This window comes from Orycteropus afer, unplaced genomic scaffold (genome assembly GCF_000298275.1).
Source record: "Orycteropus afer afer isolate SDZICR_OR568_19922 unplaced genomic scaffold, OryAfe1.0 scaffold00174, whole genome shotgun sequence".
Taxonomy (NCBI): Eukaryota; Metazoa; Chordata; class Mammalia; order Tubulidentata; family Orycteropodidae; genus Orycteropus; species Orycteropus afer.
Genome location: NW_006921761.1, coordinates 5,642,108 through 5,647,626, shown reverse-complemented (window position 1 = coordinate 5,647,626; position 5,519 = coordinate 5,642,108). Strand labels below are relative to the sequence as shown.

The 5,519-nt window shown below is 58.4% G+C and overlaps 2 non-coding genes across 2 annotated transcripts; both read left to right on the top strand.

The window, feature by feature from the left end:
* Window positions 1-2,879: 2,879 nt before the first annotated feature.
* Window positions 2,880-3,011, top strand: LOC122150569. The gene has a single exon (XR_006163734.1). It is a non-coding gene; the product is annotated as a small nucleolar RNA SNORA17 (small nucleolar RNA).
* A 1,089-nt stretch (window positions 3,012-4,100) lies between these two features.
* On the top strand, window positions 4,101-4,233 carry LOC122150568. The gene has a single exon (XR_006163733.1). It is a non-coding gene; the product is annotated as a small nucleolar RNA SNORA43 (small nucleolar RNA).
* Window positions 4,234-5,519: the final 1,286 nt, after the last annotated feature.

Here is a 5,519-nt window from a genome sequence, read left to right as displayed (position 1 = left end):
TGGGGACCACTGGGCCTGAGCCATCACATGCATATCCGGGAACCTGGGAAAGGGAGCCACTCCCCATCAAGTCCGGACTCTCAGCCATGTTTTCAGGCCTCTGGGCCTGTCTCCTCAGCGTGTTGTGGAGAGAAAACATCCGTCCACATACACGTGTGTATCAGGACATACACAGGATGTGTGTGTACCAAAAAGATGACCCATAAACACTGCCATCAATTTCATTTGTCCTCGGTGAGCTGAAAACCCACTCCCAGCCCCCAGCCAGACCATGAGCAATGGCCTCAGGTTCCTACAAGCTATTGTCTGAGCACTTTCGCCTCCTCCTGCACCATTTTAAGCTGTGGAGGGCGGTGGCTTCCACACTGTACAGAAAAGCGAGACTGAGGCCCTGGAACTGAGGTTCAGAAACTAAAGAAAGAGGCCTAGCATGAGCAGGTCAGGAATCCCAGCCCAGCAGGTACTGACAGAGGGCTCCATTCCAGAGGAGACCGGAAGGACATTCAGAGTGAGGAATAATGCTGCTTACTGGTCCAGTTGTGAGGATTTTCATTTTATGTTGAGGGGTAATCCATGCTGCAAACTGTTGTCTTAAATCTTCATCAGTAAGTACTTCACGTATTCTTCACTTTCAGTAAGGAAGGGTGTGTCATCAGCATATTGCAGGGTAATGAGTCTCCCTCCGATCCTGATGCCACATTCTTCTTCATATAGTCCAGCTTCTCTGAGTATTTCTGCATCACACAGATTGAGTCAGTATGGTAGAAGGCTATACGCCTGACACACTCCCTCCCTGATTTTAAACCATGCCGTATTCTCTAGTTCCCTTTGAACAACAGCCTCCTGGTCTATGTACAGTTTCCTCATGAGTACTAATAAGAGTTCTGGCATTCCCATTCTTTGCAATATTTTCCATAATCTGTTATGATCCACACAGTCAAATGCTTTTGCATAGTTAATAAAACACAGGCAAACATTTTTCTGGTACTCTATGGTTTCAGCCACAATCCCACATCAGCAATGCTATCCGTCTTTCCACAGCCTCTTCTGAATCCAGCTTGCTGTTCTGAAAGTTCCCTGTCAATATACTGCTGCTTTTTGAATTGTCTTCAACAAAATTTTCGTTGTGTGTGACATTAATGGTATTGTTCAATAATTTCTGTATTCGTCTGTCGGTTTGTCCTACTGTGGTAGCCTTTGTGTCACTGTCAGGCTGGTCGCTTTGCCACTGGTGTTCCAAATGCCAGGAGGGTCACCCATGGTGGACAGGCTTTAGCAGAGCTTGCAGACTCAGACTGGGAAGAACAGAGCGATCCACGTCTGAAAAGGCTGGCCACTGAAATCTTATAAACATCAGTGAACCAGCGTCTGACGCATTACTTGAACCACAGGCCTAGAGATCAGGTTTACGACACACATTTTCTGAAGCCACAATTCAATCCACGACAGGGTTTGTAGCCTGACACTCCCCTCTGGGACCCGAAGGGCAGTTTGCGCCACCGGGGAACTGCCCAGGTCCTCTTAGGCTCTATGCTGGTTTGGGCTCCCAGCACAGGGGCCGCGCGCTGACCGGGGTGGAGCGGCAGCTGCGCACGCGCAAGGCCAACGCGAGGTGGGCCTGTGAGCAGCATCCGCGAGGGACGTTGCGCGCGCAGCCTCCGTGACGCGAGCGAGCGTTAGGCCGGCGCGGATTGACCCTCGCGGGCGCCGTAGATTCTATAAAAGGCGCGGCGCGTCTTCCCACCTCCTCTCCGGGCGCTCGACGGGGCTGCTGTGGTATCTGGGAGCGGCTGTGGTCGGACCCTCGGCGTCTCGGCGCGGCCCAAAGGGCCGTCAGTGCGCTCCCTGCGTCGCGGCGGCCGCCGCATGGGAGGTCCGAAGGCCCGCCCGCCTGCCTTGCCACATGCCCAGCGATTCGGGGTGCTCTCCGCAGCGACCCGCCAGAGGCCCCACAGCCTTGGCCCATACTGGGCAGGGGTCGGGGTCCCGTCAGGGCCACTGTTGGCCAGTGACCCCGCGTCTCCGGGATTCGAGCGTGCCCGTTTGGCCCGCCTCCCGACCGGCCCTCCAAGTCCTGCTGGCCGGGGAGGCGCGCGGTCTTTGTGGGTAGGTGGTTCCGCGCGTCCCCACCGGGTGACCATCTGGGACCTCCTGGCTCTGTGAGATGGGGGCCTTGGACACCCGGTCGCCTCCCACCGAGGCGCGGGAGTGCCGGCGACAGGACGGAGCGAGCCGCGTCCCAGCGGGGAAGCTTCAGTACGGAGCTGGCGGTAGTCCGAGGGGACAGTCGGGAATTGCAGGCGCTTGGCCCCACTCACCTACATGGCTGCCTCCCGTGGGGGCTGGGAAGAGCCTTCTAGAAAAAGAAATTCACAGGCTGGCTGGAGGTTGGCAGGTGTCAGCCGCGATGGGGCGCCAAGGTCTTGGGGAGATCCTCACTGGCCGCTGCAAAGGGGGTGGCCGCCAGGTCCCATTGCAACTCTGAGGGGGATGGGAGCTGCGGCCAATTACAGCGGCTGCGTCTGTAAGCTGTCATTTGTGTGTTGGGATGCTCGAATGGAACAGGGAATTGGGGCGTCAGGAACTGGTTTGGGGTTACTGGGCTGACCCTTGGAGGCATGGCCGTGACCCGTCTTTGACCTGTTTCCCCAGGAACCCCATGCAGGCTTACATGTGGATGCATGGAGATGAAGACGTGGGCTTGCTTCTGCCCTGGGAGTTTGCCTCACAGCACAGTTGTGCAAGATGCTGGCACTGTGGGTGAGTTGACACGGGGACGGGTTCACCCTCAGAGTCAGGAATAACCTTTGCACGTGACCCTCTCTGACGGCTAGCGCTGTCGGAGCAGCATCCACGCAGGCTGGACTCGGTCCACACGCACTGCCCCTAGAGGCGTTACAGGGCTGGCTGCCGTGCCACCCTTGTGTCATGAGGTGGCAGAGAGAAGAGAGGCCGTGTCTACGCTCAGCGTTCTGGCCGTGAACGCTGTGAATGATTGTCAGCCTGACATGCCTGGTGCTCAGGACGGGGAACCTGCTTGTTGGTGACCAACAGCGGCCCTTGCCCGGCTCCATGCTTCCTGGTCTGCAGTCACTTGGGGGACGAGGTAGAGTTGGGCCGGTAGCGCAGTGAGGAGCAGAAGAGGTCCTGGGAATTGAGCGTGTCGCCTCATGGAGCAGGACCCTGTGATGCTGGGAGAGAGCGTGCTGGCATCCTCCTGGGGTGGGGACCTGCTGACCACCTGGGATAGTTTCGATTCTGGGAGCATAATGTTACAGGTGTTCTAGGCCCCCACCTACCTTGCCCCTTTATCACCTGTCTGCAGTGCAGCAGAAACCGGCACCTTCACCTTTGGGTACCCGTGGTTGCACCGCTCGGACTTAGGAGGAGCTTACCAGCAGGAAAACGGTTCCCTGTCCCACAGCTCACCTTAAACGGTTCTCAGTTGCTTTCCATCGACTTCAGAGTCGCAGCGCTACACATCGTTGGGGCACGATTCTAGCCACCAGTGTGCAGCACAAAATATCCAACTGATATTTACAGGTTTGAAGCCTTCACACCTCGGCAAACCCTCACCACAAAAAACCACCTGCTGCAGGTGGTACGGCTGTGTCCTGTCCTCCAGCCAGGGGCATGGGTCTCCTGGGTGAAGGCCGTGGTGGTCTTTGGGGTGACCTTGGTTTAGCCCATAGCTGTGCCCCAAGTTCCTGGTGACTGAAAGGCAGTGGGCAGAAAGAGGGTGCTCAATAAGGGCAGGTCCCTGCGGGTCGAATCTGTGGCATTTGTGGGCACCAGACAGAAGCCACCGCTGCGGGGTTGTGTTGTTGATGTTGGCTCAAGTGTGCTGGGGGTGGTTTTGTTCCCAGCTTACTGACTGCAGAGCCAGGTGGCACGGCCGTTTTTTGTCCTGTCTCTGAGCCACACACTTACGTTGACGTTGAATGCAGGAAGAAAGATGGTCCAGCTTCTGGATGTCGACATGAGCTGGCCAGTGAGCGGCTGCCGTGACTCAGCTGCGGACCATGGTAATAAGGGGGGTGGCCCTCGTGTCCGGGGGACCCTGTCTCGGACCCCGGCTGGGAGTGGCTGCCCTGGCAGATGTGGCCCCGGACCTGCTAGCACACAGGTGGCGGTGCTGCTATACTTGGGACATCAGGGCAAAGAGGAAGTGGCTATTTCTACACTCAGTGCTCCAGCCAGTGAGCACTTAGAATGGTTTATAGCCTCACAGCCCCAGCAGATCACTGAGGGCCTCGGCGGGGCACCCGGGGGATTGTCCTCGGCAGGCCTGCTGGAGGGCGGCTCACGTGGTAGGCAGGGTTGGAGCAAGTTCCTCTCCACAGCTGTGACACTGTGAGCCAGACACCAGAACGCTGGCTTTGTCTCTAACGTGGGGACACTGGTGCCTCCCAGCTGTGCACCTGGGAGCCCAGCCATGGTGGTGTGCTGGGGGGGTGGGGGTGGTCCTGAACCTGCGGGAAAAAACGTACATACCCATGCATTTTATTTATTTTTTTGGCAAGCCATTAAAATGGAAGGTGTAAAGGCGTCATAAGCATGTTGCTAGCATCCCTGGCCTGACCCACCCAGATGCTGGCTGCTATGCCTGCCCAACCCTGGACACCGGTGATGTCTGATTGCATGGGCTGCCCTCGTCCAGGGTGGGAGTTCTCATGCATCTTGCGTTGTCATGAGCCCGGCTCTGTTCCTGCAGATGCAGGTGGCGAGTGGAGCTCTCTCCAGGACAGTGGTGGTGGCCTCCGCTGCTGAGGTGGCCCCTGTAGTCGGAACCCATTGTGCTGGGCTGTCCCGTCTCCAGCCCTAGAGAGGCAGCTGAGCTAGGTGGGGACTGTGATGCTTCCCTCTTGTCCCTGCAGGAGGCTCCGGGAGCCTGGGACGTCACTGGTGGTGTAGCCACAGATGGCAACCCTGCTGGCAGCCTACCCCCCCAAGGGTGGGTCCCAGAGAAGCACCCACGGCGTCCTGGGGGCTGTGGTGTCTGGTAGCCCGGGGGAAGATGGGCAGGAGTGTGAGGTGGCGAGAGCAGGAGACAGCAGCCTCGCAGCCCTCAGCACAGCCGGACGGCGTCCGGGACCGGGAGGCGCGGCCATCGTAGGCCTGTTGCTCGCTGCAGAGTCCGACGCTGGCTCTGAGCAGCTCCGGCAGGGTGTGCAGTAGCAAAGCTGAGGGCCTCACTGCTGCCCCCTCTGACCTGGGCCACCGCCCACATGACCCCCTGCTGCAGGGAGAGGAGCAGGGGAGCACTGCCTGATCGGGTCACTTCCTGTGACGACGGGAGTGTCAGCAAGAGCCTGGAGGTGGGGGGCTGGGGTGAGGGAGGAGGGTGTGGTGGTGTGGACAAGAGGCCTCCCCATGCAGACCCGCCCTCTGTTTCCTCGAGGAAGGTGGGCCGAGGTAGCACACCACTGTTGATCTGGAAAATCCGGGGGTGCAAAGGTGACAGCCAGCGTGGAGTGGTGGGAGCTGCGGCCGCTGCATTGTGGACGTGTGGACAGTGG